The sequence below is a fragment of the Thunnus albacares genome, chromosome 16 (assembly GCF_914725855.1).
Source record: "Thunnus albacares chromosome 16, fThuAlb1.1, whole genome shotgun sequence".
Taxonomy (NCBI): domain Eukaryota; kingdom Metazoa; phylum Chordata; class Actinopteri; order Scombriformes; family Scombridae; genus Thunnus; species Thunnus albacares.
Genome location: NC_058121.1, coordinates 19,234,704 through 19,255,979, shown reverse-complemented (window position 1 = coordinate 19,255,979; position 21,276 = coordinate 19,234,704). Strand labels below are relative to the sequence as shown.

At 40.7% G+C, this 21,276-nt stretch overlaps 1 protein-coding gene across 3 annotated transcripts in view; it reads right to left on the bottom strand.

Moving 5' to 3' along the window:
- The window catches only part of LOC122965383 (kelch-like protein 29), a 219,385-nt gene extending 199,614 nt beyond the window's left edge, over window positions 1–19,771 (bottom strand). For 2 of the 3 annotated variants that reach the window (XM_044329398.1, XM_044329396.1), the window contains exons 1-2: window positions 19,458–19,771; window positions 3,349–3,417 (exon numbers count right to left, since the gene is read on the bottom strand). The gene's annotated coding sequence lies outside the window, so the exon portion shown is untranslated. Of the gene's footprint in view, window positions 1–3,343; window positions 3,418–19,457 lie in introns of all 3 variants that reach the window. The other variant, XM_044329397.1, reaches the window with a different exon arrangement.
- Between the last annotated feature and the right edge of the window lie 1,505 nt (window positions 19,772–21,276).

Sequence of the window (21,276 nt, the reverse complement as noted above, 5' to 3'; positions counted from 1 at the left end):
TTTTCTGGTTTATTGAGTCTTCAGTGACAGTAAACTGAATATCTTTGGGTTGTGGACTGATGACATCATCTTGTGCTTCGGGCGACACTGATCCTCATTTTTTGACATTTTATAGACCAAAGAACCAATCGATTTTGTCAAGCTATGGCCACAAAATGTGCTGTGGATATTCATGGTCCCCAGGAAATGAATCCTAATGTTTTTGGTGAGCTCTTGACACTTCTCTGGGGCCTCCATCAGGCCACATAATCATCATATCACAATATGATTCCAGTGAAACATGATGGATGATACTTGCCCAACCCTTGGTATAAATTTTAAAAGGTAATGAACCCCATTTTCCCATTTTGACCTGGCATATGGCATCCACTGATCCAGAGAGCACTTCCAAAAAAGGTGGCTGACATCATTAATGTGGACAAAAAAAAAGACATTCTGCATAGAATATAGAAAATTACTGCTCAGTCCAAAGTCTAAGTTAGTCCTGTGGACGAGGACAAAGCTGGAACAACAGTTAAAATGAGGTGACCACTTGGTGTTATTAGTATTCACTGACAGGAAGAAGTCACAGCACACGTCTCACTATAATTTTCTGCACTCCTCAACAGAAGAGATGTAGCTTTCTTTCTCATTAGCTGCTGCAGAGTCCCCTGCAGTCTTTTATGCATAGCCACCCCCAACCTTCCTCCACAACTACTGCAGCAGGTAGGCTGCCAGCTGATGGCACCTTTGTCTGAGCGGCTCTGCATGCTGTTAGAGACCTGTTTTCCTCCTCACAGAAGCTTGTCATCTATCATTACTTGAGGTAGCCTTGAGAATGATTCCGGCAGACAGCTCCAGCTTACCGTCTGGGGGCCCAACGTAAACAGCACACTGCTGGGCAAACAAGGGTGATGATGACCATTACTTTCCAAGGTATGTGGTATAAAAACATATTGTGTTGTGTTCCAGCTTCAATTCCGCATGCAGGCTTGGCAGACAGTAGGATTTTTGATCATGTAGATTTATAATTTTGTACTCTAAAAAGGATGTTACTCTCTGTTCTTGTTCTCAAACTCTGCTGTGATGATTTAGGGCACATTTACACCAAGAATGTCTGGAGTGGTTTAAACTAACTCTGAATCACTCACTCTTTGTAGTTAAAAATGAGAACAACAGCATTCATACTTGGCTCTGCAACAAATAACCACACCAAGGCTCCCTGAAAATGCAAGTCTGCATCCTATTCCAAGCTAAATGTGGTGCAGTTTGTTTGGAGAAAGAACAGTCATACCAACTAATGGAAAAACCCCAAACCATTCTGAGCTTTATGGGTATACAGAGACGGATGGTGACACCTTATAGCCGACGGGTACCAACTGGCCATAAGATATTCCCATAGACGATTTCCATTAGCGGGTAGATAGGTTGAATGCAGGGTAGCAATAGTGGACCTTAAAAGTTGAATCACCTTCCTTGTAAAATTCACTGAAAGTGCAAACAAACAAATAAAAAAATACATGTTGTAGTCAGCTGAAACTTGCCTTAATGGTTTAATTATAATGCAAAGCCGCACTTTGTGGTCAGTACATTCACCTAAGAACTATAGGTCATAATGTCATCTTCAAAACTAGTAATTTTACGCCATAACGTCTGACTTACAAACTGGGGGGATTTGTTGCTGTATTAATGTAGAGGTGGGATTAGTTGGTGGACACTGACAAGTTGAAGGCTAATGGTCTGGGTATGCTTGAAAAAAAAACAAAAACCAACAACTTCATATGAAGAGTCGTCTGACCACATCCAGAGGCCAAAGTGTTTATAACCATTTGGAACAGCCACATTCAAATTAGGGTGAAAAGCCTGGTGCCATACAAAAACAGTGGTGTAAAGAATTTTTAAAAAGAGAGCTCGAGAGAGAAGTTCAAACCTTGCTTACTTTCACGCCTCCACACATCTGGCCAATCACTTTGTGAGGTGTACATCATTATTGGTTTCACAAGTTACAGAAATTCCAATTCTGAACTCAGATAATTTCAGATGCTGTTTGACCATCTCACAAGCACTTCTGGTGAAATATACTGATGCCTTAATGGCTGAGGTTGGCCTCATGTTATGCTCAAGTGGGCTTTATCAACTCATATACTTTGTGAATTTTCCAATTTACTACAAGAAGTTGTACTTTTACCAACAAAGTGGTTAAATAACAGTAGTAAACTGAAATCATTCCAGGTTAATGAGTTGTGCTGTTTAACTTCAACACATGACGGACAACTGGCAACAGTCTGCAGCATCACACTAACTGTAACTACTGTGGTTCAGACTACAAAACACAATCTGCAGGTGTGATCACAGGTGAGACTTTAAAATATACTGTATGCAGCACAACAGTTAATTTGGCAAACTGTGAAAGCTGAACACTGTGTGGACCACCACAGCTTTGGATCAAACAGGCAGCCTTCCACAGCACGCACACCAAACAACACAGAATGATTTTATACCTGAAGCCCCCCAGTGAGGGTTGAACCCCAGCAAAGAGCGCACATAATGAGTCCTGCTCATCAGTAATGCACTGACCCAGGACGGACACACACACACTAATACGCACACACACATACACACATACACACTCAGACACAAAAGCCCAACCCCCCCCCCTTCTCCCCCATGTGCCTGTGGCGCCCGCGCCTGGTCACCTCGCTCAGGGATCAAAGGCAGTATGTCGTTCTAATCAGTCCTCGCAGTGGGCAACCCCATTAATTCAATTCTATTTCATCAGCGGTGAGCAGACCACCAGAGGGGTCTGTACATTCCTGGGGTCCTGCAGTCCAGGAGTAATCCTATCTCTTAATGACCCGAGATCAGGCTCTAACCCCGTAATTGCTGACAGAATTGCAAGATCTTTGCAGGAGAAGAAACAAAGACAGACAGAGCTCATTTTCTGGACACTGCGGGGAAGTCAAGCAGAATTAATGACGCCATATATCAAATAATTCCAGACGATCGACCCCCCACTAAACCAGGCCAACACCACAAAACATTTACACACGCAGTACGCTCTATCAAAAGATCAAGTACTGCATATTATGACTGGAGACTTGGAATTTGTCAGGTTATACTACAGCACAATTTATCGTTCTTTTGATCATTTATTTTTAACTTTAACAACAATAATAATGTTAGTTAAATTACTAAAAAGACATGTGACCTAAATGTTTTCCATGGGAAACAGGAAGGGTACAATGAAATGATGAGGTAGAATATGACTGGCTCATATTTCATTGTACTAGCATGCTGGGTGGCTTGTCTGTCGCATAATAAAATGTTTATTGGAACATAAGATAATGAGCTTTTCATATCTTACCGTACCTTTGGTCTCTGGTGGATGGGGATGCTCATCACAGACAAATTAGATCTTTTGAGTATTGCCGTCTACACCTGCAGAAACAATAACAGTTGGTTAATATGGTGAGGCTTTAAAACACAAAATGAAATGAAAATGTCTATAAATCTGGCCCTAATACTCTTGTGTTCGCCATCTGTTAATGATGAAAATCAGGCATCCCTTCACTCAAAGAATAAAAAAAAAAAAAAAACCCATTCAAGTGAGAAACAATTTGCATCAAGAGATTTATTAGTGTAATCTTTGGTCTGGAGAACAGATAAATGACTCCACAGAGACATACGCTACAGTGCAAACCCTATCAATAACTATCCAACTGTCCTGAGAGAACATTAGAGGTCAACGCCGGATAATTTGGCAGGGGAAAAGGTCAAATTGAAGGCATATGGCTGGAGTTGGGGAAAGCTCTGACAGACTGGTAGCAAATGAATGCCTCAGTGGAGAAAAAAAAACCTACAATTATATGCAAAACTGAACGCTCTGCTCTTTTTAAGATGACGACAAAGCAGATGGTTCGCATGGGAGATGACTTCAAAGGCCTTCATTGTCGAACGTAACAACAGCGCTGGTGTCCGTAAACAGCGATCATCTGACTCCTCCACAGTGGCAGCCTTTGGAGGTCACCACATCTCACTTTGAGTGTGTGTGTGTGTGTGTGTGTGTGTGTGTGTGTGTGTGTATATGAGAGTGTGCAAGGGCATTTTTTTGCTGAGAACAAGTAAAAAAAAAAAACTTTGGTAGACACCCTTTATCACTATGAATTGATCACAGTAAATCAAAGAAATAAAGATCAAAGTGGCAAAAAAAAAAGACTGTATCTTTAAAGAACCGAAAAGTATTTGAATCATTTTGATGCTTTTGAAACATTTTACTGGCCAAAATGAAGATCACACTTCCCCTGCAGCTGATCTCAAAATGTGTAGTGTAAACATCAGGTTTTGGTAGAATCCCCTTCATATCAAAGAGCGAGGGGTTTTCTTTCTAAATTTAACAATCACACAGACAGAAATCCATCATGGATCAGGAACAGATATAACTTTCTGCCTCCAGTGCAGCCTCAATGAACCAGAATGCAATGCAGCTGCGTTGAATTTAAGGCAAATGCTGTTAATATTCCTTTTTTCTTAGCTGGAAAACCTCTTGCTCTGCTCTCACTGGGATTATTGGTTTCTCTCTGCACCTACACATAAAACCCACAACCGGAAATTCTCAGGCACAATTATGCATGCTCTCTAGGGTTTCTCAAAAGCCATTCTGGGAAATGTAGGCAACTTCTTACTGAAGTAGAAATAGATGATGTAATGTAATAGGTCTTTGTGCCTTGTAAGTACCCGTAGTTCAGGATGTACGTAATGCGGAAGTCTAGAAATCTGACGTTGCTGTTCTGGGCTGTATAAGCATGTTACTGTATATTTCACATGGATCCAGTAAGGTTATGTTCTCAATGGAACTCTGTTGTCGAGCCTCATCAATATAATATGATGTCACAAGTTAAGACAGAAGAGTATGACGCAGTTTCAACCACCACCGTGTTTGAGTCTTCAAGGCAATCTTGTTGAAAACTGGAGAAACTGGGGTACCAGACTACTTCGAGCTCTTCTGTACTGCTAGCAGCATCGCGGAGAAGTCCAAGAAGGTGCGGTGCCCAACGTTCCTTCACGTCGCGGGAGAAGAGGCAATCAAAGTAAGTAATACTGTTGACTTTGAAAACGATAAGAGAGATGAAATAGACGTGCTGAAGAGGAAGTTTCAGTACTATTGAGAGCCCAGAAAAAAAACTTACTTAGATATATACAGCACATGTTCTTCACATGAGCCCAGAAACAGTCAGAATACATTGATGCGTATGTCACAGATTTAAAAAATAAAGCCAAAGACTGTGAATTTGGACAGTTGCACAACTCCCTGGTACTTGACAAAATAGTATGTGGCATAACTAACAACCAAGTGAGAGGCAGACTGTTACGAGAAGCAGATCTGACACTAGAAAAAAAACGATTGATATCTGCTGTGCAAGTGAGATTACATCCAGTCAAGTCAAAGCACTGACAGAGGAAGTAGAAGTGAACAAAATAAGAACAGTCAAGCCAAAAGACAACAAAGTTAAAGCCAACACAGGAAATCTTGAACAAAACGAGTCAAGTTGCGGTAGACGTGGCTTTAAACAGGGAACAAAAAAATGTCCTGCAATTGGCCAAACATGTAAATCATGCCACAAGAAAAAAAATCCTTTTGCCAAGATGTGTAGATCACAGGGTCAGCAGCAACAACATGGAAAGAAAGTGCATGCAATTGAGCAAAGTGAGAGTGAAAATGACATTTTCATCGGCACAGTCAAAGTGGAGCATGAAAAACACATCAGGGTGAGTCTGCAGAGAAAGAATCTGAGGGAGAAAAAAGGGACTGAAAGCTTGAGAATAAATAAGAAAGGTTTGACTTTTAAACTGGACACAGATGCAGACTGCAATGCAATGTCAGTTAAAACATTTAATGCACTCAATGTTAGAGGCTGGCTCGGGCAAAGTAAACGCAAACTCGTTGCTTTCTTTGGCCATAAGATAGCACCACTGTGCAAGAGAGCACTAACATGAGGGTACAAGGGCCAAAAAACACTGAGTTTGAAATCACAGAGGATGTTCCAGCTATACTGGGAGGAGCCCATTGTTTGAAACTAGGCTTAGTAAAGAGAATGCATGACGTTGGAAAGGAGAATGACATTCTTCAAGACTATGATGATCTCTTCGATGAACTAGGCTGCTTACATGGTCAGCACCATACACCTGTCGTGCATAATCCATGTAGCACTTAGGGACAGAGTAGTTGTGGAACTACACCACATTGAAAAACTGGGAGTAATAGCGAGGCGGACTGAGACAACAGAGTGGGTTTATGGTATGTTAACTGTGGTCACACCCAGGAAAATCTGTATTTGCATAGATCCAAAAGACTTGAACAAAGCTATCAAACAGCACAACCCATTGCTCACTGTTGAGGAAGTAGCTTCCTGTACGCCAAATGCAAAGTACTTTTGTGTGTTAGACGCTAATCGGGGCTTCTGGCAGATAAAACTTGATGAAAGCTCAAAGCTTTGCACTTTTACCACCCCCATAGGAAGATTGCCATTTGGGCGTTTCATTGGCACCAGAGGTGTTTCAGAGGGCTATCGTGCAGATGATTGAAGGTCTAGATGGTGTAAACATCATTGATGACCTGTTTGTTTGGGGACAGTCCATGAAGGAGTATGATCACAGGCTGAAGAAGTTGTTAGAGAGAGTAAGGGAGTACAAACTGAAACTTAAAAACAAGTGCTTTATCAGTACAAAAGAAATCAAATACATCAGACACGCTCAGTATCAGTGGACTGAGACCGTATGAGGAAAAGGTGAGAGCAGTGACGCAGCTACCACCGCCACAGAACAAACAGGAACTGCTGAGGTTCGTGGAGATGATCAGTATCTCGCCAAGTTCATATCTAACTTGTTAGATACAAGTACTCCATTAAGGAAGCTGTTTGAAGTTGACACAGAGTGGCACACCTTAAACAGCTTGTCACCAACGCTCCAACTCTGAAGTTTTATGATGTCAACAAACCAATCACAGTCAGTAGATGCCAGCTCAGAAGACATCGGAGCAGTCATACTGCAGGATGGACAGCCTGTAACCTATGGGTCAAGGGCACTCAATGACCGTCAGCGAAGGTGTGCGCAAATTGAAAATGACCTACTTGCTATTGTCTACAGATATGAGAAATTCCATCAGTATGTTTATGGAAAAGACATTCATGTTGCGAGTGACCACAAGAGAGCATCTTTAAAAAAACCTGTACACCAAGCTCCTATGAGGCTGCAGAGGATGCTGCTTCGGCTGCAGAGACATAGCCTTAAAGTCACGTATCAGGCAGGCGAGGAACTTCATATTGCAGACGCATTAAGGCGAGCATTCCTCAAAGAGCAGAAAGAAGATCTGCTGGAGAAAGAATTAGACGTGAACATGATTACACCTCGGCTACCCATTTTCGTTAGAAAAACTGCACAGGTTCAGAAAAACAGAGGACCCTGAAAGGCAGCTACTGAAAGACATTACATTAAGGGGACGGCTGAATGAAAGAAGTGCAGAACCAAAAGAAATTCAGCCCTATTGAACATTTAGGGATGAAATTACCCACACATCTGGGCTGATGTTCAAAGCAGCAAAGCTCATTGTTCCACATCAGCTGAGACGAGAAATGCTTAACAAAAATCCACGAGTCACGCTCAGGAATTGTTAAGTACAAAGAAAGACCCAGAGACGTTTTATATTGGCCACGTGTCTTCACACATTGAGGAGATGGTATCTCAGTGTGCCTTTTGTAACAAACACAGGAACAGCGATCCAAGAGAGCCGTTACTCTCACACCCAATACCAGACAGGCTGTGGGAGAGAGTAGGGACTGATCTCTTTCACTACAGAGGATCTGAATTTCTGCTATGTGTGTGAACTATTTCTCAAAGTAGCCAGAAATCACTAAGTTGGGAGCCATCACCAGTAGCAGAGTCATAGTTGCAATGAAATGGATGTTTGCAAGGCATGGCATTCTTGATGTTGTCATCTCGGATAATGGTCTTCAGTATGCCAGTGCTGAGTTCCAAGACTTTGCAGAAAGCTGGGAAGTCAGGCACATCAAGTCTAGTCCCAGTCACACACAGTTGAATGGTCAAACAGAAAGAACGGTACAGACTATTAAAAATCTGCTGGAAAAAAAAAAATCAGAGTGTAATAATGGCAACCCCTACATTTCATTGTTGGAGTATCACAACACACCACTGGGACGGCAGCTGAAAGGTAAACTGCCAACTAGGGCTGGGCAATATATCGATATTAAACTGATATCATGATATGAGACTAGATATCGTCTTAGATTTTGGATATTGTAATATCCTGATATGGCAGAAGTGTTGTCTTTTCCTGGTTTTAAAGGCTGCATTACAGTAAAGTGATGTTTTCTGAACTTAGAATATTTGTGAAAGCACCAATAGTCATCCCTACAATACTGTTGCAATATTGATATTGAGGTATTTGGTCAAAAATATCGTGATATTTGATTCTGTCCGTATCGCCCAGCCGTACTGCCAACCGCAACCTCACTGCTTACTCCAGAGAGAACTGTCCAGGTACGCAGGCAGTTGAGGGAAAAAGCAGGAGAAGCAAAAACTTTACTTCGACAGGCAAACAAGGAGAATGTCTGACCTGCAAGCGGGAGAAAATGTCAGGGTGCAAAGAGGAGAAACATGGCAGCCAACCGTGGTCCTGCACAAACATGAGAAATCCCTATCTTTTGTGGTTCGCGCACCGTATGGGAGACGTGTACAGGAGAAACAGAAAGTATCTGTGGAAAACAGATGAGAAAAGCTTTCAATCTACAAATCATCTTCAGGACATCTACCTGAACATAGACTCAGTGATGAAAGATTGTGACACAAGAGACAAAACATGCAATACACACACTTTTTGCTGTGCACACAGACCAAAAAGAGACGCCTGAGGAACAATCTGACACTCTCATATCAAACCTGATCTGACAGACAATTCAGACTACCTGATAGATACAGAGAGTAAGGTTTAGTGTATCCATATGACATTGAAAGTGTCTTGCTCTTCTTTTTAAGATGTCATGGTTCAAGAGGTTTTGAGTTACAGGCTATATGCAATTAGCATTTTGCAACATTTACAGTGTGTTAAATGCTTTGGTAAATCTTATGTTTTGAAATAAGTCATGTTTGCAGTTGTCAAGCTTAACAAAATGAACAGACCCTCATGTATGGGACAAAAAACAGACAAAACAGGCTTTTGTGCCTTGTAGGTACCCATAGTTCAGGATGTACATAATATGGAAATCTAGAAACGTGACTTTGTTGTTGTCCTGGTCTGTAGCAGCATGTGACTGTATGTTGCACAAGTAACCAGTAAAGTAAAAAAGTAAACAATGGAACTTTGTTGTCAAGTCTCATCAGTATAACAGATGAGGAAGCTTAAGGGAAATTCCTAGGAACAAAAAAGTAAATTCTAGCCACTCAATCAGAATAAAAAATACTTCTGGAACAAATCAGTTGTTACAATTTGACTTAATACTTGCAAAATCCAAGAGTTTTTCTTCCTCTTAAACTCCCATGTAACACTGCAGGATCACTTAGTGCCTTTGAGCAAGGCCAGTTAGTAATCACATAATTTTAAGTTTGCACAGATTCATGTCGGGCAGGTACATTCCTCTTTTTCTTTGCCCTAAAGGGATTCTGCCAAAAATCATTTAAAAAACAGGTGAAGACGTTGAAGAATCTGCTCTCCTTTAAACTAATCTACTGATTATACAGACAGTTCTCAGGATGGGCTGCAGAGTAGAACCATATGTCTGAGAGGCAAAGCAGACAGGGAAACCTCAAAGTGTTAAAAGTGAAATGTTATTGAATGCTCATTCATCATTTTTTGCTGACTCTACTTCCAAGTCACATACAGCATGTCAGACTTAATAGTCTGTAGAACATGATTTTGACTGGGTTTTTCCTTTTTTAAGATGAAAAATGGTGGATGAAGACATGTTTCTGTATTCCTAAAAAACAAAAAAAACAAAAAAACAAAAAAAACGTCTGATTTCCATTGTGATGATTGTGCAAGAATGGAAACAGCTACCTTGCCAAATCTTTCTCAAGGGGATGATAAAAGACAGTAGCTCGCTGGTATAAAACCAGTTCTTTCCACCATCAGTTTATGGAGCTAAAAAAGCGTCTGCTGTTGCAGGGAGATTCTAAAAAAAGTTCTGACATATGGCTGATTATGTAATGCTGCCAAAATAATGCTAGGTGAAATCTCATTAAAAGTTAGATATCCAAGAAACTGTAATAAGTATTACACCTGAATACATTATGTTCAGCTGCCACTTCTTTTATCCTTCGAGAGAGTGAGGTTGTAACTACAAAAACACTGATGATATTCCACATATTTCGCAATATAAATACACAAAGCACTGGCTTAATGTAACGGAAATTCGAAACTTTTATCATAACATACTGAGCACTGTGGTAACTAAACCTGACATTTCATTATTGTATATTCACCAGAAAATGAATTGAAACCCCGTAGGAAAAATGTTTACTTTGCCATGAAATTAGAGATGTTTTCCATTAACTCCACACAAAGCAAGATCATTAACTACCTCATTGACTTCTCCCTATAGATTTATATTTTGTCTCCTCTTGCTCTAATTAACTAGTTGAATATCCATGAGGACAAAACATGCAGTTTGTGCCCAAAAAGTCACTATGGAGTGATATTTAAAAGAACTGCCATGGTAACGGATAATTAATAAATAAACATCTCATAATAAGTGGTAGAAAATCCTGAAATTGAAAATCTCAGTCTTCTTTCATGATCTGGATAAATGTGAAATTATTTTTGGGCTTTATTGCAGCATTAACACATTGTTAAAGAAATTGCTCAGATTTATTTTGCCGCCTTCTACTATTCACAGGATGCACAGAAAAAAAAGTTGTACCGTGCCAATTATTGTAAACTTGTCAAACTGAACCCCGGCAATAAATCACCTATGTAATTATCAATTGATTGAAGCTGCTATCTAACTGTGAAAAACACTTGAAAGCGTAATACATCAATTTTAATGGCATTTCTTAATCAGAATGCTCAGCAATCAGCAGAGACCAATTAGGGCCTGAGAGATAGAGACTCGCCATTAATAATCAAACTTGGCTGCCATCGGCTGCATTGGCTCTGTTCTCAAAAGGCTGCCGGAGCCTTTGTCAAGTGGACTATTCATTTCAGGGTGTAGGTATTGTCTAAAAATTCAAGACCGGTAAAGTGACTGGGAAAATACAGCGAGGGACTACTCTGAAAACTGCACTGAAGTTTTGTATCGGCCAGATTTTCAAATGACCACCGACTATGGAGCAACTACAGTTTAAAGATTTCTCTCATAAAAATCAAACGGCTCCTTTTCCACGCGGTAATGAATTCATGTCCGGAGAGGGGGAATAGATAGCCCCATCTTGCAAATGCTGCGAAATAGAAATGTCTACTCGGGAAAAGCTATAAAATTACACCACGGCCCACAGGCACCGAGCAATGACAAAAGATATCTTTACAATGCCACCTTCAGCCACCGGCGTCTCAACATTATGGTTAGTTTTATTGCAGCCAAGATGTCTGTGTGTCTTTGAATACAAAAAAACAGCGAAACTGCAATACATAAAATATATGAGCTGCACAGAGACCGAGCAGAAACATTGCCCTTCATGTCTTTCCAAGCAGGAGTTTACTTCTCTCTGATTTTCACTGTTCATTTCCCTGGCTTCAGATATAAGCGGCAATCACTTGACTTTCAAGTCCACTCCAATGAACTGTAAAGATGTAAAGAGAGGTTAAGTAACCAGCATTTCATTTGAGCAGAGGCAGCAGTACAAGCAATGTCCCTTTCAAATTTTTTATTTTTTTTACCCCTATACACTAACACCAATAGCTCTATTTTGATATTTAGGTGACCCGCTGACACCTAGTTTAAGTAAAAGTGGCAACATGCAATTTTTCATCACTCACTGTGTATTAATAGCAACCGCTGGACCCCCATGCCAGACAGCAAGAGAGCATTTTAGCAAACAGTTTGCAAATAAAAACAGCCCGTTTTCATTTGATATTTGCTGCCAGATGTCGTGCAGTAATTACTAAATACAATTAATGACCCTGGTCATTGTGCTGCAGGTATTTATACAGGGAAAATCTACTGCCAGCATGAATTAATCAACGCTGGAGTACATGCATCACAGCATTAGGTGGTTGGGACGGGGCCAATATTTTATAAGCTGCTCTGGTCCTTGGAAGAATACATCCGGGCTAAGGCAAACAGGTTGTAAATAGGATGTTATTACTGATGCACATCACACCTCCTGCGAACGTATGATTTATGTATCCTCTTAACTCAAAAGCCACCTTTCAACTTGCACTGTTGGAGTATGCAAATCAGACATGGCTGTAAGTCGCTGTTATGTATACTTCCATTAACTGTGAACTATTTACATATTCATTCCTCACTGAAGATAAATAATTTAGAGTTTTACAGTTGCCTTGAAATAAAACACACGGCAGAGGAGGATAGGGAAAGCAGTGATATCGCTAGAATAAAAAAAGTCAGATAGTTGCAGTTATTCTTTATAAATGTATAATGGCCATATAACAATTTCAGAAGGAATCCTGTTTGATATCACATATTTTCAAAACATTTAATATGCTTTGTTTCCTTGCAAACACCAAGACAAATGACAAACTCAAGGCAGAAACACTCCACAGCACAATTACTGCAGCGCATAAACTATATACCGCTGTTACGTAGTGGCACCACTCAAATGACAGTAGCAAACCTCAAATGGTTTTATTGTAATTTCCCATGGTTCTGAAAAGAAAGGCGGGAGAGAGGGGGGGAAATGAGTTCAAGTGACTTCAGTGACCGGTGAAATTTGTTTTCCTCTTGAAGTAATTTGAAGTCTGCTTTGCCTCAAGCAGACAGAGCCGGTTTGAGTCTGACATTCCAACTCAAAACCTGTTCCAGCAGGCCTCTCTTTAAGCTTTGTTTCTCCTCAAGACAGATTCAATTATTCAATTTCAAATAAATTATTACATAATACATCCATGTCCTTCTAAAGGGCCGGCGTACTCTCAAATAATGTCTGGTATATTCTGCATTTTTAACAGTATAGACATACCTTGAATAGATTTTATATTTTATTATAGATGATGTGTATTCCGAAGTAGAGATAAGATAGTAAAATACACCTTATTAAAATGACTAAGGTTCATAAAAGAGACGCCAGGGGAGCTGTGGCTGTCAAACAGCCGCAGAGCAGAAATACTCCAATAGCCAGGCTTAATGGGAGTCTGCATAAACAACAAAAAACATGGCAGTAGTTGTGGCAGCAGTGATGAGCAACAAGATGGAAAAGATTTGCCATGTCCACCTCCTTCCCATCTCTTCCCCGTCTGTGGAGCAAACCTGCAGTGTCAACATATGGGGCTAACAGGCTTAACCTGCCCCCCATGGAGCCACTCACGACACAGCAGCCTCACAGACCACAGGGGCCCTGAGATGAAGCCTCACAGGCCCGAGTCCAAAACCAAATCCTCACCCCCTGTCCCCAAACATGTCAAGTGAATTTAAGCCGTTCGTGTGGGTATTAAAATTATGGTAATGGCTTCAATTTTTCTCCCCAGATAGGCTTTTTTTTTTTTTTTTTTTTTTGCAGAAAACCAAATATTTCCAAACACTCCATGAAATGACATTGGGTTAAAGCTATGGGTAAATCTCGAATTGGGTCCTTATTGGGTAAGTATGGCCCTTGGCCCTGGCTCTAGGTGTCAGCATGGTTGCTCAAGGCCTAATGAGTCCCAGCATTTTGCTGAGCAGCGTAGCTTGGCTTTGCTTCCTGCAAAGTACAGCTTGTGGACTACATAGAAAATATTAAGGCCACAATAACACTCGTACATTTGTTAATGCACAGCTCTTATATTTACACTGTAATTCATTGAAAAAAAGTCATATTTTACCATCCAACATCATAGGCTACATATAATTGAACATTAAAATGTTTCAGAATTAAAAACCTAATTTTAAATGACAGAAACTAACACTTAAAAGTCCAGCTTCCAACTCAGATCCCCATGGAAGGAGGAGATTCAGAGCTTAGTGCATTTTGAGACCATTTGGGTCTCTGAACAGTGAAAACGCAGGCTTTTTAGAAATATGATACCAGCACCACTAGCCCATCAGCAACTGTGTTCAAGAGGGCAGCTGAAGAGACTGCCTTTCATAGTTCACTGATCTCTAAAGAGCTTGAGAAGCGACGCGTTTGCTCGTGGCCTTTTGCCCTGTGTACATTAGCAAGCTTTGTAATGGCCCGTGATGCCAAATATTCTGCAGCATATTCAACCAAAGAGAAGAGAATCACTGCCGCTGAAGTCCAATAACCAAAGCATGAAGGCTACAGCGGGAATAACAGAAAGATGATTCACTACTGTTGGTTATGATGAAACATTCACCCTAAAAAAAAAAAAATTTAACCATGGACAAATGCATCTGTCCTTGCACAAAAGGTACCACATCTTTCACTACTGAAGGTAACACCTGTTTTTCCCTCACTTACCAATGCAACGCAGAGAAAACAACCAGCATCTGATAAACATGTCATGTTTATCAGTAGCTTGTTAAAACTGGCTACAGAAATTACATTTGAAATTAGTATTAATAGAAACTGCAAACTTCACAGTTGCAGATCATTTGCAAGTGTTAATTTGAAAACACGTGATGGTGGAAAAAAAAAATAAATAAATAAAAATATTGCCTCAATCTGCTTCGTCTTTGAAGGAAATTACATCTTATCCTCCTCCTTTCAAAAACTCCATCATCTTAATATCAAAGCTGCACACGGACAACCAATTCAAGACACCATCAAGCCCATTACCTTTGATACGCTAATAAACATGGCCACACATCGTGATTAATGACAGACTGGATCTTTTAAAAATGACTGAGTTAAACAGAGCTTGCCTCACTGCCTCTTCACAGCAATTAACTGACTGCGGGCCGAGGGTGAAGCTCGGATGCGGCCGTTGTTGTCTCCAACAGGTACAGATAATTTAAGTTTGCTCCTGCTGTCATTTAACTGCTGCTCTCACCACTTCAGCATGACTACTCGATAAGGGGAGAAAAAAAAAAAGATGCTACCTCCTTGATAAGCATGCTGCACTCAGATACCTGTGTGCACCACTTATGTGGATGAAGCAATTTAGCTATGATGGGCTGTATTTCTTAATGCAATGCTTACAGAGGGAATTCAAATGACAGTTTCGAGTGGAACAAAAACAAGCGCGAGTGAAAAACAACAAACATGCTTTGTGGACTGCTTCAAGTGAAATGGTATGCTTTGTCTGAGAACTGGGTTATACTGGAATGCATTGTTTGGCAGTTGGAGACAAATAATTCTAATATACATCATTTTAATTAATCATAATCATAATAATAATTTAATTTAATAATTTTAATTGTTTGGTTAGAAATCACACTTCTTTAACATAAAACAGAATTAGACGCTCTTGCTAATCTTAGGTAATTTGTGATAATTAAACCAGAAACTTAAAATAGGCTGCATATGCTCCATCCCCTCCTTTGCCTTTGGTTTTAAGTAGTGTTTAGTGTAAAGAGGTAAATATTTGCTTCATATTAATGCAACATCATGCACTTCAGGTTCAAGAGGTGCTCATACTCGAGTTTAATCTAAAAATCAAACAAAAGAAATCTTCGTCTTTGATTTTTTTTTTTTTTAAAAAAGTTCAATTTCCACAAAGCAAAATATAAGATTAAAGTAATTAAAAGCCATTCTAGATTAGTAAAAAAAAAAAAAAAATATGCAGACAAGCTGTGTGTGTAACTTGCATGATGCATGTTCAGGAAAGCAACCTGATCATTTTAAAGGTCCTACAGGAATCAGAAATTCCCTCTCATTACTGACACCGGTGGCCATTAAGTGAGCTGCAGTCAGCATCCTGTTGCTCACGTTCGCGCGTGTGCTCGCTCGCTGCTCGCTCCAAGGCGCGAGACAACTGCAGGTGATGTCTTTTTCCTCGCTTACGTTTCTCATAATAACATAAAAGATCTCTAACGTTGTGTTTTGTACCGTTTTGTAGCATCTCTCACCCACCAGTCAACCCGCCCAGCCCCACCCGCTGTAGGAACGCTCACTCACTCACACACACACACTCACACACACACACAAACACAGATAGAGGCTCCTGTTAAACACCAGTAGGCTCAGTGAGCTGTGGCCGGGAAGCAACACTCTGTGGCTGGGAAGCAACACGCTGTGGCCGGTGAGCAACACGCTGCGGTTTTGTTGTGAAATATGGGCTTATTACCACTTTTGGTACAACCAACAGTAAAAAAAAAAAAAGGTGTAAGCTATGTTCTGCTGTCGCTCTGGAGCTTGTTATCTGCTCCTTTGTTGAGGAAATAGTTGTTTTAGCTGTCTGTGTGCTCAGGAGTGAGCGACTTGTCATTGCGGGGGTGTTTGTTTGTGAAATGTGTTAAGAGCTAATATCTGCAGGGTGTTTCTAGTCGGATAGCACCATTTCTGTTGTGTCGTGTTGTGTTGTGTGATTACGCTGGTTGTTTGTTGACGTTAGCGGGAGAGAGGCAGGGCACTTGGGATTGCGCAAAAAACGTCACACCATTTGGATTTTTACGGAAAATCTGACGCGGGTCCTTCACATAGAAATCAGTCCACAGGCTGTTACAGACAACTGAGAAAGCCGGGGAGGTCTCATTTTTTAAGTTATGTTACAACCCGTTCATTCATTAGAAATAAAAAACAATTAATACGTGTAAATTGCTTCACAATTCTTCTATATAGAACCTTTAATATTGAAATTATTTAACCAGCGTCACTTCTTTGCTACCTGCCTGTCACTAGAGATTCTTGAATTAATACAGATTTTTTTCCCACAATCCACTGAAAATTTTCTAACCAAAACTACAAAGAACAGCTTCTACATACTGGTATCGTTTCATTAAAATAGGGTGTGAGATCCTAATGTGTCAAGCAGCTAAGTCTTAACTAAAAGAGCTTTTCTCCTTATGCTCATTACTGCATCTTTGCTCAGTCATTTTGAATGGATGTTGACCACTGCATTCAAATTACAGGTAAACTATATGCAGAATAAATCTGCACAGAGAATTAAAGTAAGAGATTTTAATCATTATTATGAAAATCTGCCAGAGGACATATTTGAAATCTGATTACGAAAAAATAGAGACTTTTTCAACTTAGGGGAAAATGGAGTTCATTGTCTAGTAGAGGCATAAAAACATGCACAATTGGTCTTCGTTTTGATTGGGGGGCGTGTTGGTCCAGATTGGCCTTGTAATACCTACTGCTCAACTGGAATCAGCGTAATTGCTGGCTACAGTCGCACATTTATATTTTGCTTTGGTGAGCCGGTGCAGGATAAATAGAAGCATTATGTGTGCATTCTTTAAAAAAAAAAAAAAAAAAAAAAAAAAAAAAAAAGGAGACAGTGGAAATGGCTCCATCTCATCTGGGTTGCTGCCTTGCACAGCCGAGGCACCATTATGTTTATGTGACTGTTGTTACATGAAAAACACTTGGAGCCTGGCTTTCCGCGGTCATGTTTGTTGAGAAGGCTGGCACAGCTTCTGCTTTCTAGACTCCTTTTAAACAACAGTACATCACCAGAGGCAAAACCAATGGATCACAATTCATCCAAGTACAAGAACATAGAGCATTTCATCTGTCCAACCTTCTTCTTCTGTCCTATGAAAACCTCCTTCTTGGGGAAATTGGGAAGGAATTAAGTAAAAGAAAAAAAAAAAAAAAAAAAAACAGCCTCAAGCCACAGTACTGTAATTTGCTGACCATAACAACAACAGTCTTTTTTCACTTGGCCTTTAATAATAGGACAAATGTCTCGGGGTAATTTCTAAATGAATTCCTCAGGCCAAAATCGGGTCTCTGGGCCAAAGTAAATCATGTTTGATATAGAAGGATAATCCCTGATTGTGTTTATTGTAAAGAAGCTTGTGACAAACTAGAGACACCACAACACTTCCACAAAGGTGAAGCTTGCCTGGCAATGAGGCTACGTAGCTTAACACACACACACACACACACACACACACACACACACACACACACACACACATGCACCCCTCTTTATATTGCTGCTGATGCTGCTGCGTAATCATCCACCTACAGTGACGGGTTATTCTAAATATGCAGAGGCAATTCTCCGTCATACGCGACAGATGAGGCGAGAAGACCCTGCTAAATGGCCCCAGCTCTGAGGCAAAAGCATTGTCTTACCTCATCGAGTGCAGAGCTGTTCAGAGAGGACTAGGACTAAAGCCCTTAATCCCCGCCTTGATTCACAATAGCCTGCTAGGTTTTCAAATGTCATCAGTGGGGAAGTGTGTCCTGCTCCTGCCCCACATGTTTGGCCCGTTAATACAATAACAACACCAGGGTACATCCATTTAGGAATATAAGACAGGGGGGACTGTATATCTATTTATATTTATATAAATAGTAACAAACTCTCATGCCGTGGCTCCTAAACAGGCATCATAAGAGTTGATAATAAATCATGCTAAATATGGACTACAGATTAAATGTGCTAATTAAATTCCTTCTTTCATCAATACGTCCTTACCTGACAGCCAAATAAAAACACTGCTTGTCACCAGAAGAGTGGCAGCAGATTTCTAAATAAGTGGATTCATCAGTAACTTGAAGAGTGTCCCTCACAACCAGTACTTCACAGCCGAGGATGCACTGTAACAACACATGGGACCCGTGATGAGTAATGCTTTGTTGCTCGGAAAAATAAGTCTTGCGTAGTGTAGGCTACAAGTAATATACATCTGTAGAATACAATAATAGGATTTAGTAAATACACTAAGTAGAAAGTATAAGGAATAAGCGTACAGCCAGAGAATGGGGTTCAAATGTAATCTGTGCACTTTGCATATTTATTTTTTACTATTATTTATTATGCATATTTCAGTTTGCATGGTAATTTACTCACCATTAAAGGCTTTATGGCATAAGATTAGTTTTTTATACCATGTTAAACTGATTTTAACACAATTAAGCGGTGTTTTTAAATGTTTTTATAAAAAAATTAGCTGCAGATGCCACCAGCTGTTAGTCCTATATTGATGACCTTTTATCCGACCATTACTGTATGACTCATTGATTGGCATTTGTCGGTACAACCTGTTCGGTTTCTGTCACAAGGTTTGAGATGTGAAGTTAGTTATTTCCCTCTTGCAGGAGCGCTTGCGCACAACGTGCGCGCCGCAAACAGGCTATGGTCCTCCGCTAAAGGGTAGCAGTGAAACTGATGATACTCCTCTCATTCATTCATGATAGGACAAGTGCCCGTGTGCCGTCTAAACTCCTGCCTGACATAAAGCACGTCAAAATGAAGCGTACAAAGAGTCAGCGTGGCGACTGTTTCCATGAGCGCTTACCTCCCCGGCCGCTCGCTGCTCCTGTCCCCCGGCGTTTGTCCTTGTTTCGCTACGGCGCTGCTTATGTATGAATGCTGTCTTTATCCCGCAAAGACTGCTGTTGCATTTTACAGCAAGAGGAACAACACTGTGCACTGGTGGCGGCTGTGTGCTGGTCGGTAAGTGGCCTGTCTGTGCTCGGCTCTGCACGTCACCAAGTGGAGTGGACAGGACTTGGCAGACGCGTCTTTCTTTGCTCGCTGCGCGGCGGCGGATCTAGGATGTAAGCGACTGCTTGGACGGACTGGCACACCGTGTGGCCACTTTACTCCCGATGCTGCTCCTCCCCTTTCACTTTGCTTTCCTCACACCAGCCCTACAGCGCCTCCCACCCGACACTGCGTGCAATTGCATGTACCTGCATCGCTGTATTCACACATCAGCATCAGTATGAGCAATCCAGCCGTCCTCAAAAGAGGGTCCTGATTTGGTGACATTTTTATTCATTCTCAAGATGTACAAGGAGAGAATGTATAATTAGGCTGCTATTATTTAACACCCCCTTGCAGTAAGAAACCGTTTCCACAGGCTATGAAGAAGGCTCCAGAAAACATTTTCACAAGGCTTTCAACTGGTTTAAATTACCCCAAAAGGACCCCAAACACTGGTTGTTTTTCCCATTCATGAGCACTGCTACTTTTTCAACCTACCTGGTAGTTAAACGCTGGTAATTACATTCACTGTGTATCCAGGTTGTAAATCAGCCCCTGATTAGATGGCTAGAATGGAAATCAACAGGGCCCTCTCTAGCTGGATCCAAATCGCCTAAAATCAATGCCCTTTTTTGCTTTCCTGACCACTTTTCCCAGAACACAATGAGGAATGAGATGCGGTCTAAGCCAAGATGTGAAGGTAGAATAATGAAGTTAGGAAAAGAACCACGCCATTAAGAGAATCCACTTACATTTGGTTATTCAGCCGTGGCGTCAGACAGAAACACCTGAATTATGCACTCTTATTTAAACACTGTCTTGGCAAGCAATTTTGTTTTTTGAAATGGCCACATGATCCTCTGCATCTTTCGTGAAAGGTGTTGTGGAAAACAAGACCCGAGGCGCCTTTTTTTTTTTTTAACATTTAGAGAGTTCGATCAGCTCTTATCTCGGCTGCCTCTCTGATACTTGTGCTGCGATTAACTCAGTGAAGAACCCTGTAATCCAAAGACTTTTGTCCAGTTAGGAGCTTTAAATACTGTCCACTTCTTACAAACCCCTCTAAAGCTTCCCACTTGATGCTTAACAGGACTATTTATGTTCACCTGACAGCTTATAACACTGTCAGTGAAACATGAATGCAGAATCCATTAGTTCATTAGTTTAGTTTTGTAATGCTCTTGCCCCTGCATATAAATTAGTACAACTACACAGGTGTTTTCACTTATTTTGCTTGATTAGACCTCCTCTCATAACTGTGTGGGCGTGCACATTGTGTTTGATTGACATCTCTATCAATTCCATATGAACAGAGGACAACTTAATTCTTCTTATTAGCGGATAGAGTTTGGTGACATCACGTAATGTCATGTATAGTGCCACTCATTTTCAACCTGAGCAGGGGTCTAATGTGCGTGAAGTGAAAACACCTGTGTTTAAACTTACAGCATGAGTATAATACAACATAATGATAGTATAGACTTACAGTAATCTTTTTTATATTTCACAGTAGGGAAAGCACAGTTATAAATAATAAAACTGACGATGGCTGAATTCCAGTTAGCTGCTTCAGTTTCAGGGTCCTGCTATTGTGCATGCTGGCTCCCTGTCACTCTGCCATGGCTTAC